The sequence below is a fragment of the Schistocerca gregaria genome, chromosome 1, assembly GCF_023897955.1.
Source record: "Schistocerca gregaria isolate iqSchGreg1 chromosome 1, iqSchGreg1.2, whole genome shotgun sequence".
NCBI lineage: Eukaryota > Metazoa > Arthropoda > Insecta > Orthoptera > Acrididae > Schistocerca > Schistocerca gregaria.
This window is the reverse complement of record NC_064920.1, coordinates 69,361,218-69,382,080: the sequence shown is the minus strand read 5'-3', so window position 1 is coordinate 69,382,080 and position 20,863 is coordinate 69,361,218.

Here is a 20,863-nt window from a genome sequence, read left to right as displayed (position 1 = left end):
CAGTATGTAGGCTGGTTTTTCATTGTGCATGTATGAAGCTCGGTGCGTCCCCTATATTGTGAATAGCAATCTGTTCTTCCCATATTGTTATTCCATTCTTTTAATTCACGCAAAAATGAATTTACAATCTAGCATGAACACAATAATAAAACAAATTTTGACGTCGATCTTACATAGCAAAAAATAGCAGGAAACGATTGCTACTATCCCACATTACACGACAAAACTTATATTAAAAAGGTATACCCAAATGGAAGTAAAATAAAATAAAAGACAGCATTACCTTAAGAACGAAACATGATAACGGAAAAGCTCAGTTTACTGTCATCCCATACTGGCACAAAATTTCCGATAAAATCTGAGTTACTAAACTCGTGCGTGGGTGAAACGGAATATGAATTTCCGTTCTGCCACATGATTTAGATTTGCTTGGCTTAACTACATGATTGTTGACATTACTTCTTCAAGTGGCAACCATCACGTCCCTCTCCAGGTGATTTAGTGCTTCGTCTACAACGGTCCCGATTACGATCCAACATTTCCTCTTAACTTTTCTTGTTTAGTGCCATATTTATTTTGTTGCCTTACCCATAATGTCTAAATCATTCTGCCTCTGTCTGAGATGTAAGCAAGACGTCTCACAGATATTCGTAACAGTAAATTTTGCAATAAGGTTGATAGATTGCCTTTGCGTAACAATAATAATACTCGTAGTAATTAATAAATGTATTTCGGCAAGGTCAGATAGCTCACTTTCTTAAATGAACTTAAGAACTTATACGATCAAACAACCAAAATTTACCTACATATCACACTCAAGAAATTATTAGTGATTCGAGTTCTCATTTTTCACTATTTTCGGCTTGTAGAGGTGCGGCAACTGTACTGGATGGTAAAGTTCTGTTTTGTTATAACTGTTGCATCTTTGTATCGATTTCAGATGTCGAAAAATAGAGGGTATGAAGGCGCTGTTTGATCAAGCCTATGTTTAGTTCATGGGTCAAGGAAAACTCATTTGTCGTGGAAGTGACAGCTTAAGGCTGAGTGTACTCTGTTAATCAGTCACATGTCGATGTTTTCAGGTTAATTCTCTTTCTAATACAAGCGTCTTGCTTACTATAAGTGGGGAAACTTTTTCTTTCATCACAGGTAACGAAGGTACCCTGTAGTTCTAGCCGATGTAAAAATGGCGAATAGAAGAGACCTGTTAAGATCAGTAGAACCATACTACGCCACCTGCAGGATTTTCGGGTTGACGCCGTTCACAGTGGACACTGAGAAGTGTGAGCTACGGAGGACATGTGCTGGTACACTGTACGTAGCTGCTGTGCTCGTCATTAACGTGGCAGTAACAGAACATGTGGTAAGCTGGTTGCAAGCAATAAACGCGAGAAGAAAGGATTCCATCACTTTTGTGTGGTTGGTTGCCTATATGATGACGTTTTACGCCACCATAGTGCCGGCGGTAGCCGCAAACTTGTTTCGAAACATCCACAAGTGCCAGAGGATCCTCAGTCTTATGTCTAATTGGGACAGTGGTATATTGGAGTCGCGCCATTTCTCCAGTGCGGCGCTGAGGATCTCCAGCAAAGTGGTGTATGCAGGCTCTCTCGCGCTACGTGTAGCTGCTGTGACGTTGAAATTTCTGAGTATCGAAATGAAATGGACATACATGTTAACACTGCTCTCAAGCTGTATTACACTTACCGCTGTTGCCAGGTATGTGGGCCTCGTTCTTCTTGTGAGGAGTGACTTACGCCAACTCAACCAGTGTCTGAGAGCTACAACGCAATGGAGATTCCAGCGGCGACCACTTGCGGACCGTTGCCGGAAGCTCAGAAGAGTCTACTCCGCACTGTGCAACCTGTCCCAGGAAGTCCTATCGGCCCACCAGATATTCTTAGTTTTATTCATGGTGACGGCGCTGTGCATTATATCTTGGATGCAGTTGCCGCTGTTTTATTGCAGCACCAGAAACACCTAGTGGTGAGACATATTTTGCTTATATCGTGGCAGTCGTCACAGATGTTAATGGAGTCAGCGACTTCGCACGCGCTGTCGAGGGAGGCGGCGCAGACAGCTCCAGTCCTGTGGCGGCTACTCCTGGGTTCGTTTCTTCGCAGCTCAGAAACGTCAGAGGTGCGCCACTTCTGCCGACTCGCCCGCAGCCAGACTCCCATTCATCAACTTTACGGCATCGTTCCTTTGGATAAGTGGATGTTGGTGGCCTCCTTGTCATTCGTTACAACTTGCATCGTGATTTTGTTAACTTTCTGGACAGTGTTCTAAAAAAAATAACAGTGAGCTAAATATTATTACAGCAGTATTGTAAACATGGGTTGTTCTGCAGTAAAATTCTATAACAGTTTTGCTATGATTACGAGCTTGTAGAATACATGCCTATTACACGATTTTTTATCAGAATCTCAGGTAGTTATTAAAAGTGTGTAGTGTTGTAAATAATGAGACCTTATTTCTTCAAAATTTTCGTCTGATTAGTACTGAACAACCCAGCCAAGGGGTACAAAAATGGATGTTATCAAGTCTGTTGTGAAGTATATACAGGTACAGAGTCACTACCTTCACTCAAAACCAACATGTAGCATCCCATCGGTGGAAACCACAGGAAAAAAATCAAAACTGCTTCTTTATTTTCACTACATTAAACTTCCACCCAATAGGTACTTATTAATAGCAAGATTGAAATGATCTACTTACACAAAGATATAAACTGCACCAATTTATAATTCTTGAAGCACATAATATGTTATTACATATAAGTGTAGGAGAAAAGTTCAGGAACTATAATTGGAATGTTTCTAGAGGGGACAGACTTTTGCAAGAGACGACAGAGAAGCTATGTTCCTCAGAAGAATACAGAAGATTAACAAAGAGTTTCAGATGATGAATACAGGTATAAGATAGGTGAACAGCAAAAGGCCACGATTAATAGGTGACGTAGGCGAGTGTATACCATGTTTCGTCACTGTCTTCAGACGGACGTGAAATATCGGTTGCTGCAGCTCGAAAAACCTACCGCTACCAAAATCATACTAGTGTTAATGTCGGACTACTACTTGCTTTGTTCCATAGAGAACTGTGACCACCACAATCTTAAACACCACATCAGTTGTAGAAACTGTAATTTACATAATCAGTCATCAGTGAAACGGACTCCATATCGAGGCCTTAATCACAGATATTAGTTCCCTTGACCCAACCCGCAATGTCTCACGCAACCCGAATCAATCATTTCACTTTTGTGACATGTGGAGGTACACATTTTCTCGCACATGGCTAACCTTTTTAAGAAGCTCTCACACCTTATCCAGTGATTGTAATAAATCTACATTCACATACACATAGGACAGAACAAGGGTAGGAAGTAACACAGAAAATGGAAGACGAAAGATGTACTGCCTCGGCAGGAGTGACTTTGACCTTGTTACACTCGTCATATGCTCAGTCAGTAAAGCCACTGAGCGTTAAGATGGTAAGCTCACAGCACATCAGATTCACTTTCACCCTCACAGAGTACTGACTCTGGCTCAAATATCGAACAAATGAGGCATCCTTCGCATCATATACTCATCTGACACAGACGAAGAGACAACCATTGCAAATCAAAACTCACTTTTCAAAGTACTATGACAGAACCATTTCTTCATCATAACAATTGTGAAATCCTACAGGAGTAATAGAAACTTTTGAAGAATATAAATTTCCACAACATCTCAGATCGTGCCTGCACAATCGTCCATAAAGACTGGTTTCTGTCAAAGAAGAATGTCACGCATCCAAGGTAACATCAAGTAAAATATCAAGTTAAGTGTAAACATAACTGTCATACATCCTTCTATATATCATTAACAGCATGTACTGAACCGCACAACATAGAAAATATCCACTCATAATCACATGTCACTGTTTCAGACTCACAACAAACGCAAGCTTTTACCTTGTATCTTCTTTTTCTTGCGTTACGGCCTCTGTAGGACCACGGGTAGCCCCTTCGTGGACTGCACTTTCCTCTTCTTTTCCCAGAACCTCTTCATTTTTTCTGTTCTTCTCTCCCGCTCTTCTTCCGAGATCTTCAGTTTTCGTTTTTGCTGGCGGCTCCACTGGTGACATTCTAATCTTTTCCTGTACTCTTCTCTGTCATTGATCTCCGGCATATTCGTCGGTCTATATTTGTTCGCCCAATTTTCCTGTCCTTCGACCTCGATCCCCAATTCCAACCTGTCCTTCCGAAGTTCAACAACCCACTTTGTTCCTGTCTTTCCCCTTGTCCCGCTGTTTCCCACACTCTCTTCGGCATTCTGTCCATACTCATCCTAACTACATTCCCAGCAAACCTTGTCCTTTTGAATCTGATTTCCCCGGATATTGTTCTCATGGTCCGGTACAATTCTTCCCTTGGTCTTCCCATCCAACTCTCTCCACCTCTTTAGGGACCAAATATTTTTCCCAATATTTTTCTCTCTTCTTTCTCTAGTTGTTCTGCCCCATTTCTATCTTCCTAGTGTCATCGTCTCAGCAGCATATAATACTGCATTCCTGACTGTTGCCGTGTAGTGGCTTATCTTTGCCTCTGTGGATATACACTTTTTATTGTATACCTCTCTCGTCTTGCAGATGGCCGACCTCATCTTTATCCTCTCTGTTATTCACTCCTTGCTCCTGTTCCTTCCAATTATAAATTCTCCCAGGTATTCAAATTTGTCCACCGTTTGCACAGTGCCTTTCGGTGTTTCCCAGTGTGCAGTGGTGTTTAATGTCTTTGCCTTGTTATAGGAGATCCCCAGTCCCACCTTTCTGGCTACCTTACTTAAGTTGTCGAGTTGTGTATTTGCGTCTTCTTCCATCTCACTTAATATTGCTATGTCATCTGCAAAGGCTATGCAGTCCACGTGAGCCCTGTTGTCCTTTTTGTCCCCCACATGGGTCTTTGGTATTCCTATTTCTTTGTTTATTGCTCTCCACTGGTCGCTTCGTCAAGTGCTATACTGAACAACGATGGTGACAATCCATCTCCCTGTTTAACACCAGTCTTGATCTCCAATTCTTCTGACAGTGCTCCTCTGAATCTCACCTTTGTTTTTGTGTCTGTCAGAATTTCTTATAAGAGTTCTTGTGTAGTTCCATCAAGTCCTCTGTTCTGCAGGATCATAATAAGAGTCTGTCTGTCGATGGAGTCATATGCCCTTGTGAAGTCCACGAAGGTTATTAATGATTTTTTTTGAGGCCCTATGTTCTATCAGTTGCTTCAGGATAAATACGTATCTGTTCTACACAACCACGCCCCTTCCTGAATTCCGCTTGGTAGTCGCCTACTGTACTTTCTACCTGTTCTTCTACTCTCTTGAGCAATAGTTTTGACAGCACCTTGTATCCGACCTCTAGTAGCGATATTCCTCTCTAGTTGTTTGCATCTCTCTTGTCCCCCTTCTTATGTGTTGGTACTACAATGGCATTCTTCCATCCTTCTGGCAACTTCTCTGATCTGGTGAATTATATTGGTCATGTTGTCTATTGCTTTGTTGCCTCCCAACTTTATCATCTCGACTGCTATACCATCTTCTCCAGTTGCCTTATTATTCTTCAGATCGCTTACGGCATGTGCGACTTCATCCCTGGGTGGAGAGCGTGGCTCTCTCTCTTCTGTGTCAGTCCTCAGTTCCAGCTATTCTTCAGGTGATTAACAGTCCAGCAGGTCGTGGAAGTGCTCTGCAAAAATCCGACAGTTCTCCTTCGCACTGACAGTTAGCTCCCTTTCCTTATCTCTTATACCCTTGTATCCAATCAGACACTTTTTGAATTTCCCGAAAAAGTGTCTGCTGTTGTTTTTCCTGAAGTTGGTCTCAATATCGTCCAGTTCCTGCCTCATCTTCTGTCTTCTGGTCCATCTTATTCTTCGGGCCGCTTCCTTTCTTGCTCCTAAGAAAATTTCCCATTTTCTGGCTCCAGTCTCTCCAGGCTTTCCTGCGAGTCTCTACCGCTTTCTCATATTCCTTGTTCCACCACCAGTGTTTCCACTTCTTTTCTTCCTTTCCCCATAGTTCAACCCGTTTCGCCATATTTCGCTTCATGTCGTCCCATTCATTGAATGATTCAGTTCCTTCTTCATATGTAGATCGATTGTGTCTTAATTTGTCTCTGTCTACCTTTATGTTTTCTGTTATTCTATTCGCCTGTGGCAGTCTGGCCCTGTTTGGAATCCAAAGGCACTTAACTTCTGTAATATAGTGATCCGATTCTATTCTTGTACTCTTCCTGACCTTTGTGTTCATGATCTCTTTAGCATTTGTCCAGCTGATTGCTACGTGGTCCATTTGGAATTCCCCAAGGCGGGTGCATGGGTCTGCCCATGACTTTTTCTTATACGATTTGGCCCTGAAGTGTGTTGTCATCAGTCTCATTTTGTGTTCTCGACACAGTTCAATTACTGTTTCTCCATTTTTGTTTCTCCACTGGTGTGCAGGGTACTTGCCCACTACTCCTTTATGTTGCTTCTCTCTTCCAATCTGTGCATTATAACTCCTACGAGTATCTTTACATGTCTATATGGTATGTTTTTCAGTGTATCATCTAGCCCTTCCCAGAAACTATCTGCAACTTGCCTGTCTTTCCTGTTCTTGTCATTCGTAGGCGCACGTCCATTTACTATTGTATACTTTTTGTTCCCTGCTTGAAAAGTCGGTATTGATATTCTTTCTGACCTGCTCTTCATTTCAGTTATGGCATCCTCGTATGTCGTGTCTACTATGAACACTGTACCAAAGCAATTACACTCCCGGAAATTGAAATAAGAACATCGTGAATTCATTGTCCCAGGAAGAGGAAACTTTATTGACACATTCCTGGGGTCAGAAACATCACATGATCACACTGAAAGAACCACAGGCACATAGACACAGGCAACAGAGCATGCACCTTTCGCAGCAATGCAGGCTGCTATTCTCCCATGGAGACGATCGTAGAGATGCTGGATGTAGTCCTGTGGAACGGCGTGCCATGCCATTTCCACCTGGCGCTCAGTTGGACCAGCGTTCGTGCTGGACGTGCAGACCGCGTGAGACGACGCTTCATCCAGTCCCAAACATGCTCAATCGAGGACAGATCCAGAGATCTTGCTGGCCAGGGTAGTTGACTTACACCTTCTAGAGCACGTTGGGTGGCACGGGATACATGCGGACGTGCATTGTCCTGTTGGAACAGCAAGTTCCCTTGCCGGTCTAGGAATGGTAGAACGATGGGTTCGATGACGGTTTGGATGTACAGTGCACTATTCAGTGTCCCCTCGACGATCACCAGAGGTGTACGGCCAGTGTAGGAGATCGCTCCCCACACCATGATGCCGGGTGTTGGCCCTGTGTGCCTCGGTCGTATGCAGTCCCGATTGTGGCACTCACCTGCACGGCGCCAAACACGCATACGACCATCATTGGCACCAAGGCAGAAGCGACTCTCATCGCTGAAGACGACACGTCTCCATTCGTCCCTCCATTCGCGCCTGTCGCGACACCACTGGAGGCGGGGTGCACGATGTTGGGGCGTGAGCGGAAGACGGCCTAACGGTGTGCGGGACCGTAGCCCAGCTTCATGGAGACGGTTGCGAATGGTCCTCGCCGATACCCAAGGAGCAACAGTGTCCCTAATTTGCTGGGAAGTGGCGGTGCGGTCCCCTACGGCACTGCGTAGGATCCTACGGTCTTGGCGTGCATCCGTGCGTCGCTGCGGTCCGGTCCCAGGTCGACGGGCACGTTCACCTTCCGCCGACCACTGGCGACAACATCGATGTACTGTGGAGACCTCACGCCCCACGTGTTGAGCAATTCGGCGGTACGTCCACCCGGCCTCCCGCATGCCCACTATACACCCTCACTCAAAGTCCGTCAACTGCATATACGGTTCACGTGAACGCTGTCGCATCATGCTACCAGTGTTAACGACTGCGATGGAGCTCCGTATGCCACGGCAAACTGGCTGACACTGACGGCGGCGGTGCACAAATGCTGCGCAGCTAGCGCCATTCGATGGCCAACACCGCGGTTCCTGGTGTGTCCGCTGTGCCGTGCATGTGATCATTGCTTGTAGAGCCCCCTCGCAGTGTCTGGAGCAAGTATGGTGGGTCTGACACACCGGTGTCAATGTGTTCTTTTTTCCATTTCCAGGAGTGTAAGTGCATGTCTTTCCTTTCCCACTTTAACTCCTGGTTTCCCCTTCAGTATTATGAAGCCTTATGAAACCACTGTATCGTCGTCAGTGTATCTTGTTTCTTGCATCGCTAGTATTCCAATGCTTCTCTCTTTCATCACATCTATTACCTGTTCAAGTTTACCAGTCTTATTCATTGTCTGTACATTTCTGGTTCCAATTCTGAAAATCTTTTTAGTTTTTACTATTAAAAACAGTCTTGATCACGATTTATGTAGCAAGGTGACCGGTTTCGACCACTACTGTTGTCATGTGTAGACCATTGAGTAGGAACCTCTTTCAGTTGGAGAATCACTAGACATTGATCACTGCCTCTCCCATAATGTGTTCAAAAGCAATTCTTTTTAGTTTTAATCTTCTTCGAGGTTCTTGGGAGCTCCGTCTCTTCATTGGACAAATATATTATACTAGAACTTACATGTGATTATATTTTCACGCAATAGATCCTGAGAAATCAGTATTCAGAACAACCACCACTGGTCGTAATGACGGCCTTGATACGCCTGGGCATTGAGTCAAACAGAGTTTTTATGGCGTGTAAATGTACAGCTGCCCATGCAGCTTCAACCCGATACCACAGTTCGTCAAGAGTAGTGACTGGCTTGTTGAGGTGGGCCAGTTGCTCGGCCACCGTTACCAGATGTTTTCAATTGGTGAGAGATCTGGAGAACGTTCTGGCCAGGGCAGCACTCGAACATTTTCTGTATCCAGAAAGCCCTGTACAGGACTTGCAACATGCAGTCGCGCATTATCCTGCTGAAATGTAGGGTTTCGCAGTGATCGAATATAGGGTAGAGCCACGGGTCGTAACACATCTGAAATGTAGCGTCCACAGTTCAAAGTGCCGTCAATACGAACAAGAGGTGACCGAGAAGTGTAACCCATGGCACCCTATACCATCACGCCAGTATGGCGATGACGAATACACGCTTCCAATGTGAGTTCACCGCGATATCGCCAAAGACGGATGCGACCACCATGATGCTGTAAACAGAACCTGGATTCATCCGAAAAAATGAGATTTTGCCATTCGTGCACCTAGGTTCATCATTGAGAACATCATCGCAGGCGCTCCTGTCTGTAATGCAGCGTCAAGAGTCACCGCAGCCATGGTCACCGAGCTGATATTTTATGCTGTTGCAAACGTCGTCGAACTGTTCGTGCAGATGGTTGTTGTCTTGCAAACGTCCCTATCTGTTAACTCAGGGATCGAAAAGTGGCTGCAGGATCCCTTACAGCCATGCAGATAAGATGCCTGTCATCGCGACTGCTAGTGATCCGAGGCCATTGGGATCCAGCACGGCGTTCCGTGTTACGCTCCTGAAACCACCGATTCCACATTCTGCTAACAGCCATTGGATCTCGACCAACGCGAGCAGCAGTGTCGCGGTACGATAAACCGCAATCGCGATGGGCTACAGTCCGACCTTCATCAAAGTCGTGACCGTGATGGTGCGCATTTCTCCTCCTTACACGAGGCATCACAACAACGTTTCACCAGGCAACGCCGGTCAACTGCTGTTTCTGTATGAGAAATCGGTTGCAAACTTTCCCCATGTCAGCACGTTGTAAGTGTCACCACCGGCGCCAACCTTGTGTGACTGGTCTGAAAAGCTAATCATTTGCATATCACAGCATCTTCTTCCTGTCGGTTAATTTTCGCATCTAGGACGTCATCTTCATGCTGTAGCAATTTTAAAGGCCAGTAGTGTAAATTATTCAATGCCTACACACTAGATATCTACAAGTATATCCCCAGCGCCCGCACCCTCAGCATATGTCCTACAGAGGCTCTGTCCTTATCCAATCCCCTTCTCTCTCTCTTTCCACACTGACCTCATCCAGAAACTTCCCCATATCATCTTTAGCCCACATGTCTCTCACATATTTACTTACCTACTCCTCTTCATATCAGTCCTAACTCCCTCAAGGTTCACAAACCTTCACTGCTGTGATTGCCAAGCACAGTTCTGTGGTAATGATGGTGAAGTTATTGGCAGAACTGAATGCCCACCCTGCCCTGGAAATCTGCTCAGCCCGATGTATCTATAACTGCTCCAACCCTACCTTTCTGGCACATGTGTTCACGGCGTCCGCCTCCTCCACACATCACCTTCTCACTCAGGGAGCTTTGATTATAAACTGTTGCCACCCCATTGATCCCTTCCGTTCTCCTCCTCAATGCTATCACCGCCAATGCTGTCTCCTCTACAATGCCCACCTCACGCAAAGCTACAACCCCCACCCCCACCTGACCCGACTGTAAAGCCTTCCACATCTTCAAAAAATGTCCCGACCTCGCCTCCTCTCCTTCCTGCAACACATTCAACGAATCGCACCCTATCTATTCCTCCAAATGCAAGGCCAAACCACTTCCCACCAACCCCAAACTAACTGATCCCATTCAAGCCATCGATCAGTCCATCCAATCCATCAATTCCCTCTGCCCATTCCAGATGGCTGACAACATCATCTATTTCCTGTCCATCATACTCCAGAATATCCACCCCTTACAACGCCCCCACACCCTCCAGCAGATCTCCTTTGCCACCTGTTCCATCTTTCATTTCAATACCTAAACCACATACTCTAACAACCAGACCCACCTAGACACCATCATTTAAGCCCCTCTCTTCCCTCTGCCCACTCTCCCCCGTACCCCCCTGGTGAGCCAACAGTATCATCTCCTATACATCAACATTTGCTCCCTCCCTGCCAACAAATACCTCTTCATGTGTATCCTGTCCCAGCACCAGGCCAACTCCTTCATACTTTACTCAAACCTCCCTCCAACATCATCATGTTGTCCGCACCTCTCTTTACCTCCTTCACTGCACTGACAATCCTCATTTGATAGAGGGAGGTGGGGTCACTACTGGCTACCTAAAGCATATCTCTATGTCCCTGACCTGCCACAACTGCAGCTCAATGACAACTGAACACGTCATCCTCAGCAGCATCTTTCTTCCCCACCCTTCCCCCATCATCACCTGTGCAACTATGTATGTCTGATCCACAGCTCCTCTTCCCCATGAATTTATCTCCCATGCTGATCACACCTTCTCTAACTATTATTACCATATACCTCGACATCGTCAGCTCGAACCGTGCTACCTTTGGTGGTTGCATCAGTTCCTCGCAGCCCTCCATGGTGATCTTCCCATATCATAGATCACCCATCCCAAAAGTAGCTCCATCCCAGGCGTCGTCATCACTTTCCACAACTTCCTTGGTCGTATTGCCACGGATGTCCTTGACTCCTTTGGTACCAATCACTTCCCAGTAGTTCTCAACATCTCCTCAGCACATTGCTCAAATCCAGACCCCTGCTAGCTGCCCTGCCATGACTACCAACGAGCTGACTGGGATGCATACCAGAAATCCATTGGCTCACAGGTCAAAAATGACCGTCTTACCTACCACCATCCCGCTGACATCCCCCATACCTCTCCGTTCTTTCAGTAGATCATCACTAATTCTGTGGTGGTCGATGTTCCAAACAAATGTATCCACCTTCACCACCCTACTCTTCCTCCACAGGCTGTATTTCATCTCCATGAATCCCACAGACTCTACTACTCCTTCCTCTGCTTCTGTGATTAATATACCCTCCTATGACACTGACAAGTACACATCTGCAACCTCTTAACAACAAAGAAATGGCATGATTGGCGCCAGACATGTACATGACTGAACTCTGCCATACCTATCAACTCCTCTTCTACCTTCCACTACCTTACTGGTAGCCATCCTGCTTCACATTACACCATTCTCCACGAAGACCACTCTTTCCATGACAACCTCAGTAAGATTAACCATTTTGCTTCCCACCTCTCCAAGCTTTTTTCTTTTCCTGACGATCCTCTCTTTGATTACTCCCTCTTCACCATCATCCATGAACACTGTGATGCCTCTGTTCTGCCATTCACCCACAGTTTCCAGTACTTGGATCAGTTATCCTCATCATAGATAAACATTCCCATTACAGCAAATGACATTAAACACATACTCCACTCCAAATGCAATGCCATCCCTCAAATGGCTCTGAGCACTATGAGACTTAACTTCTGAGGTCATCAGTCCCCTAGAACGTAGAACTACATAGACCTAATTAACCTAAGGACATCACACACATCCAAGCCCAAGGCAAGATTCGAACCTGCGACCGTACTGGTCGCGAGGCTCCAGACTGTAGAGCCTAGAACTGCTTGTCCACTTTGGTCGCAGGCCATCCCTCGCCACAACAGTGTCACCTACCGCCACCTCAAGAAATCCCTCCCCTCCATCCTGGCTATCGTTGCTACCTTGACAATGTCATTTTCTCCACTGGCTTGTACCATGACATGTGTAAAACTTCCCACATCCCACTGTTCCCTAAACCGGACAAACAGCCCTCTTACACCTCTTCCTGTCATCTCACCTCCCTCACCTCCATGTTCAGTAAGGTCTTAGAGACCATCCTCTCCCAATGCATTCAGCACCACCTTAACCAGCACCACCTCCTTCCCCTTACCCAATGTGGCTTCTGATCCTCCTTCTTAGCCGATGACCAGCTCTTTAATCTTGTCAGTCTTCTTTCCCTGCAACGTAACTCCCATTGTTCCTCTTTCTAAGTCTCCTTCGACCTCCAGAATGTCTATGACCATTTCTGGCATCCCAGGCTTCTCCTTAAACTCCAGAGCTACGATTTTTGTAACAATTTTCTCTGTCTCGTTGCTTACTCCTGTCGTCCTTCTTATGTCACTATCCACAATACCAACACCAATGCATTCTATCCCTCCTCTATCTCCTTTATGCTGCAGATATACCCAAACCTACCCCACCTGTTCACATCTTCTACCAATTTGCGGATGACAGCGTCTTCCAGGCCCTGTATCCTCCCCTTCAAAGTATACCTTTTCCTTGGCTCTGTATCCTGCCCTTCAACAGTGCCAAAGTATACTTTCAAATCCACCTCAACCAGTTCACTGCCTAGTGCAACCAGTGGATCTTCACATCAACTCTTCCAAGACACAGGTCATACCACCCGCACTTTCCGGCTCACCGATTTTTACCATCCATTTATGGTTCTCCTATCCATCTCACTCCTACCATGGTACACCTAGGCCTCACCATCGACCAGCACCTCACCTGGACTCCCCATCTTTTTATGATCCAACACGAAGCCCACAACAGACTCCACATTCTGAAACTCTTGTCTTGCCTGACATAGAGCCTACATCCTTCTACCGACTTTCACACCTACAAATCCTTGATCCACCCCATGCTTTGTTATACCAGAATTTTGGATGTCCTCGCTAGTCTGCTAAAACAGAGTTGTTATACATGTTTGATATTGTACCTTTGTTTTTTAACATACTTATAAAATATAGGAAAATTGTAAAATTTCATTCTAAATTGTTGACACCATTCTAGTCTTACCTAAATGGTTACATTGAACGTCATTCATTGCTTTTTCGACTAATGTAGTGGGTTACAGTTGGTCATACTCATGTAATATTTCTCAATAAGAGTTGAAAACTGATAATAGCTACACAGCTGCACGATCTTACACTAAGAAAAAATACCCATTTATTGTGTAATATTTCTTTATTTTCAAGTTGTAACCACCAATTTTGGCTTACCTAAATGATTCTGTTATGACATTTGACTACATTTTGTGATAATTATGTACATTTATTTTGTGATGGTTGTGAACTTATTCCTTCACATTCACATTTTACTTATTGCTCATAATTCTTTTACGTTTATATTGTAGCACACCAGTTAGTGCCTAAATTGTCTTCTGTTTTTATTACTGACTAAAGAATGCCTCTGCAACGTTTTTTATGATGCTACCTAAGGACGCACTTTTCATGGTGGTAGTATGAGTATCTCTTCTTTAAGATTAACAATTTTTTGACAAATTTGATCGCGCGGTGTTGACATGTATTTAATCGCAGTGCACAATAGTCAGTAAATTTACTGTCTGATTCGCATTCTTCAGTCAATGCTAGCACCATCTAGTGGCCACCGTTTACCTCTTGTAAGTTCAATCGCCACACACCGTTTAGCACTGGTTCTATTCGATAGACGATGGGACTGAAAAATGTGCTTACATGACATGAAGAGATTTGTACTGTATTCAGTTCATGTGCTCACTTTCGTGAACTTGTACTTAATGTGTTTTTATGTAAGTACGATACTATTTGGAATATCTGGGTACTGGAATACGTACTTAGATACGCACTTATTTATATTTTCTGTCATTAATTTTTTGTACAGTTCATTCCACAGCTTCAGTCTGACGATAAAATATTTAAACGCATGACGCTCAATAAAGAAGTGTGCGATCAGGACTTCTCTACATTTCAAAGTTGTGCAAAAATCAGAATGGTCGCCTCCCTATACTGTGGAAGTATTTCTACACAAAGTAATGGATAATGAACTGGGCCACACCTGCCTTTGTCTGTTTCTTTTTGTGTAAGGCCTTGGTCCTCTCTCTATCCACACGGGCCAGCCAGTAAAAACCAAATACCAAGAAGAGAAATCTTCTGCTTAGCTAAATTAATTTTTGAATGCTTAGCAGAAAGACCAGTGGCAAGAATTCGGCTCAAAAACTCCTCCAGGTGTTGCAAATCTTGTTGGAAGGTAATACTATAAACTACAACGTCACCTAAGATTTAAATTTTACATTTGTAGAAACATTATCCAAAAGTCTAGAGAGAACAGCAGCACAAGTTGATAAGCCAATTAGTACACGAATAAATTCGAATAAATTCCAATCCATACAAAACATTGTCACCTGTCTACAGTTTTGGCTAATGGGGTCTGGTGGTAAGCCTGATTTAAATCGAGAATAGAAGAAAAACGAGCATCAGAAAACCAGGTGAAACAGTGGTGCAAGTTGGATAGTGGCACAGATTCACGAACAAACTTCTTATTTAATAGTCTACTCAACCACCAGTCGATAACCGCATTCTTCAGCCATGGTAACTAGAAAGATAAGAGAGGGATAAGGTGATGTAGGAGACCTAATAACCCCATCACAGAGCATCCACTCCACCGGCTGATCCAATATTTTCATTTTGGATGGTGCCAATCTATATGGGGGTTGACGCACTGAAAATCGTCAGCAAGGCATATTCTATATTGTATCGTGTTGGTAACACCTGATTTGTCGGTTAAGGCATCCGGGAACTTGCCCAGAAGGAGCAGCATCGCCTCAGCCTCACAATCACCAAAATGACCTACCTTAAATTTATAATCCTGCACAGTAACGGCGTTGGTTCCTTTTACAGGAAAACACTGGTGTAACTTGAAGTTTTAGTTGGGGTAAAATTTAAAAGACGATTCCTTTCTTCATAATAGAAGATAGAACCAATACGCTGAATTCAGTGGCCGCCCAAAAGATCCTTAACAATCAGTTCACAAGGTGTGGTCTCTCAATGGCGTGAAAATTTTCGAACTCTCTCTGTAAGTTCAGCTGCGATGGAATGCTTCTATACTGTCCCCAACCCTCCATAAATTGCCAACTCTACAATGTTTTACAGTCTGTTGCGTTACGGCGTTCTTTGTTTGTTTTTACACGTGTTACTGACAGGTGTTAGGGTCTCCTAGATCTCGCCTCGTGAACTAAGTGCCTGTTTTCTTCAGTACAGTGTATTACAAGATTTGGTCGCAGGAACGAGACATTCTTACTTTCCTAGAGTCTGATGAAAGTGTTAGACGGTGGATAGAGAAATGTGTCATTGATACAGATCAAGAAATAGACGAAATAGATGATTTACAGTAGCCAGTGATCACAATTCTGCTGTGGAACAAGAGCATTATTCAGAGGAAGAACCTCTGGAAAACTGTGGCGGGGATTTGTTTCTCCAATAAAATACTTAGTGTGTCAGTTAAAGTCAAATGCAGTTCTGTAGAACCCATCATTTAATATCCATCGTTGGGACAGGAAGAAGGAGGCGTAGGTTATCTTTGATCAGAAAGATTCTCAACATATAGTAATAAAATGGTATTTATTAAATATGAAGAAATACTCGACTGAAATGATGCTGCTTCTTGTGAAATGTCCAGCACAATTATACGTTTGAAATTATTGCAAGTCCTGTAAAATATTAAAGTTCTGTCTCTGTGCCTCTGAGTGATGCCCATGTAAAGTCTAGAAGTGGCCTATGATGCCTTTGGAGACGACGGACGAACACTGCAGCTAGTAGACTCGCCAGTAACTGGAAGCAATGGGACCAGGAAGGATGGGGGGGATTTCTTGAGGTGGCAGTAGGTGACACCATCGTGATCAGTGGTGGTGATGCGTTTGGAGCAGAGGCCGAGTGTAACGTCGTGTGTGGTGATGGGAATGTTTATCTGAGAGGGTAGCTGTCCCACACCTCGCTCCTAGTTTCCAGTTCTTGAATCTGAGATATCAGTGCATTCAAGGACGGTGGGGAAGAGGGAGTAATCAAAATAGGGATCATCAGGAATGGAGAAGACCTGATAGGTGGGAAGAAAAACGGTTAGCCTTACTGAGGTGGGACGATTGTCGTGGAGAATAGGGTAATGTGAGGTGGGATGGGTACCAGTAAGGCAGTGGAAGACTGAGCAGTACTTGGTGGAATTGAGAGGGAGGGTGAAGTTGAGGCGTGTATGTGTGTGGCGCCAGTCCTGGCGTTTCTTTGCTGTAAGAAGATTCCAGATGTGTCACTGTAATTGCCACTGGCGGAGGGTGTATTCTTGTCACATGTGTGGAGGAAGGAACGGTAAGGCCTGCAGGATTCACAAAGAAGAAGGGCGGCCTGTGGAGAGCACATAGGGCGGTGATCTTTGATGAGTTTGATAGGAACTTAGGCCTCCACAGCGTCACCGATGGCCTTCTGGAGGAAGCAGGAGACATGGTTGATGTCAGTGGTGCGGTGGAAGGTAAGGGTGTAATTTTCGACTTGTGAGGCAATGGAGTCCCGGCTGCCGTAGCTCAGTGCCCCGGTGTTTAACTAGGCATCGACCAATCTCTGTCCACACATGGCAGCTGCGGCCAGTGGCAGTCCTCGGTGTAGTGCCAACCCATACAGCTGGTGCACTAAGAGTGTTACGAGAGCGAATTATCGATTGTGGTGCGCTACTCTCTGGAGTCGTGAGTACCATGACCTCAACTATATTGTAGACTTTGTTTTTGTACCTATCGAGAAGAAATATTACGTCCAAATTTTAAGCATTGGAATTTAGTTTTGTATGGAAATTTACTTGCTACAGACACGTATAAGGTTTTAGAAAATTGAAATCAGTTCTATAACAGTCCATTTATGTATATTATTTTAAAAATCGCAAAGAAGTAAGTGATTTTGTATGACAAATAGTGAAATGCTACAGGCTTTATTTAGAGGAATTAAATAAACAAGGAGAAGTGAAACAGCTCTTCAGTAATGCTTGAAAATAACTAACTAAACGGGCCGAGAAAACCCTTACACAGAATACTCGCCTTACAGAGACCATTTATAAGCAACACTTACCCATTGGCAGTACGACATCCCTGCAAGGCCGGTTGTAGGCTAGTAAACCTACAAATGCTGCGATTACAAATATCATACTCAGGCAGTGAGAGTCTACTGCCTGAATCAGTTCCTGATTTACTACAGTGCAAACACGGGGTGAAAATGAACTGACGGAAGGTCTAATCCTGCTGTAGCATCCAATAGGAGGTTTGAATTTCAAAGCGCCCGCAGGCTTCTGGCGTGAGCTGGCCACGCACGCGTTACATGGTGTAGGACATCGATTCACCGACTGTCTGTCATCACCGCAACGGAGTGCCTGCTTGGTCTTAACCAACCCAGCATTCCGACTGCACTCTGCTCCCTGCCCATAGGTCGGTTTTCCTGAAGACCGATCCCGGCCCTCCTTTCCACTTCGTACCGACATAACGAAAAGAAAAAAAATTATGTTAAACACTAATCCGTCTAATTGCGCAAAAGTCATCGGCTTATTTCAGAGCTTTCAAGCGCAATCGATATTATGGCTTAACCGCTTTTCAGAATTCAGTAGCTCTAATCGCCTCCTCCTCCTCACTCACATCAAGCTCTAAATCCATAGTGACGTTACAAACTATTTTTACACTGACGAGCCAAAGAAACTGGCACATCTGCCTAATATCGTGTAGGGCCTTCTCGAGCACGCAGAAGTGCCGCAACACGACGTGGCATGGACTCGACTAATGTCTGAAGTAGTGCTGGGGGGAACTGACACCATGAATCTTAAGATTAAAGTTTACAACAGTTTAAATTGGAATCTTATTAAAATATTTTGTTATTGAAGTGGGTAACCGGTTTAGACTGTATGAAAGAGTCACCTTCAGACTCTGTAAAGATATATTGCCAAAATAGTATAGACATTATAATAAGCGTATAATAATATATGTATAAATAAGATGAATAGTAATAAATTATACCCAGAGAGGTGGACGGACAACGGTCGATAAGTTCCGTCGGCCCTCGACGCTCGTGTAACTGGTGACTGTGTATAAATCACCACTCACCACAGATGAACTACAGAAAGAGAGACTGATATTGAAGCAGATTGCTAGTGTAAATGATTTCAATCCCAATCATATTGACTTCATGTTTAATAAGATACAGGATACCCATAGTGCGCCTGAATTCTGTCATCGAAAATACTCCAAAATTACATAATGGGGCATATATCCGATAAAATAAATGAATTATTTAAAAATACCGAGCTCACACTGGCATTCGTTACCAATAACCAGCTTCAAAATAGTCTCAGACACAATGTTAATCAAGAAAACAACACTAAATATCAAGATTCAGGAGTGTGATGACTGCGAAAAACAATATATCGGACAAACTGTCCGTAACTTTGCTTTCTTTGGCCAACATTTGAATTACTGCAACCATTCCGAAGGATTAATTCATACAAATTTAAAAGTCCTTCACTGTGCCCCAAAAGGACAGTTACTTAATGCAATAGAGAAAATTGAAATCTATGCACATCGTAAAAGTGAACCCTTAGCTCTCCTCAATGAACAGCTAGACTTTAGGGAAAAAAATTCTTATGATCTTTTGGAAGACCTGTTATAAAGAACTGCTCTTTCGTTTTCGTACAATTACGTTCGTATACATTTTTATATTATGCTGACGCTTGTTTTATCATTAGTATTTTACAACTACGTTTTAAACTATGTGTATCTCATTTTATAGTGGTTCTTATTTTAAAAACCACAACACAACAACATGTGAACTGTCACTTCACACTTTTCTTATTTTTTTATTTTTTTATCCATATTTTTCCATCAACGGATGCTAGTCGCCACTTTACTTTGATCTCCGCTTTTTACTTTGCTATAGCGGTATCAGGCACCTGGTTCCCACCAATCACAATACACTTTCATTAGCATCCTTTTGCGAACCTTTACTATGTCCAACCTGACGTAGACAATTTCTTGTGAACAGACTTTAGATGAAAACGTAATTTTAAGGTCATTATAAACCTGTATTTATATGCTTCCATGACGTATAATTTTGTCATAATGACGTATACTACGCTAATAGTGACAATGGCGTCAAATTCTGGCAGTTATAACCTTGTTACAGCACCAAAGATTTTCACAGAGAGAATAAGACGCTATTTCCATGGCAACCGCTGACATATCTATGCAAACACTGTTTTCGTGGTCGAATTGTCAACCCTTGAGATATCTTTCGCAGTACCCAATAATCTCTGGTCATCTGATGCCTGCCTCACCGGGCTAGGACGCCGTTTCCACGGCAACTATCGATGCACTTGAGCAACATCGTTCCGCTGTTATTACAGAAGTGTTGGTGTGGTTCCGCCTTAGTACAGTTATTTTCGATGGCGCTGACATCAGAAAAGAGCAAAAATCCTCGTAAACGCTGGGTCAAAGACAATCTTGGACGCGGATTTTGTAGTTTTGAGTTGAGAGGGCAGCATACTGTAAGCCTTATTTCATTCCAATGAACCATTTTAGTAGCATAATTGATATTAACTGACGATTAAAGGTCAATAATTGACATACGATGTAGTCCAACTGTAACTGTTCCTTTGTAGTTACGTATTAAGTTACGTAACGATGAACTTGTTCTCTGATTGGCTACTTATGACGTCATACTCAGAACGGTGGGTGTGACCACCCCTATTATTACCCGTTCCCTCCACGCACAGTCAGCAGCTACACGAGCGTCGAGGGTCGACAGAACATATCGGGCAGCGTCCATCCACCGCTCTGGGTACTGCTTTGGCAATGTATATCGCGATCAAGACTGTTGTAAATTTTTATTTTGTCTACTTTTAAGATCGCTGACTATGTTTTCAAAAATCGTACCATGAATCTTGCAGGGCTTTGCAAGTATCCCAGATATGCTCAATAATGTTCTTGTCTGCGGAGTCTGTGGGTAAGTACAAGTGTTGAAACTCAGAAGACTGTTCCTGGAGCCACTCTGTAGCAATTCTGGAGATGTGGAATGACGCATGGTCCTGTTGGAATTGAAGAGTCCGTCGGGATGCAAAATGGACACGAATTGATGCCGGTGATTGGACACAATGTTTACGTACGTTCCATCAATTAGAGAGGTATCTTGACCTATCAGGTGTCCCACATCACTCAAACTGCAGACGCCCCACACCATTACAGACCCTCCAA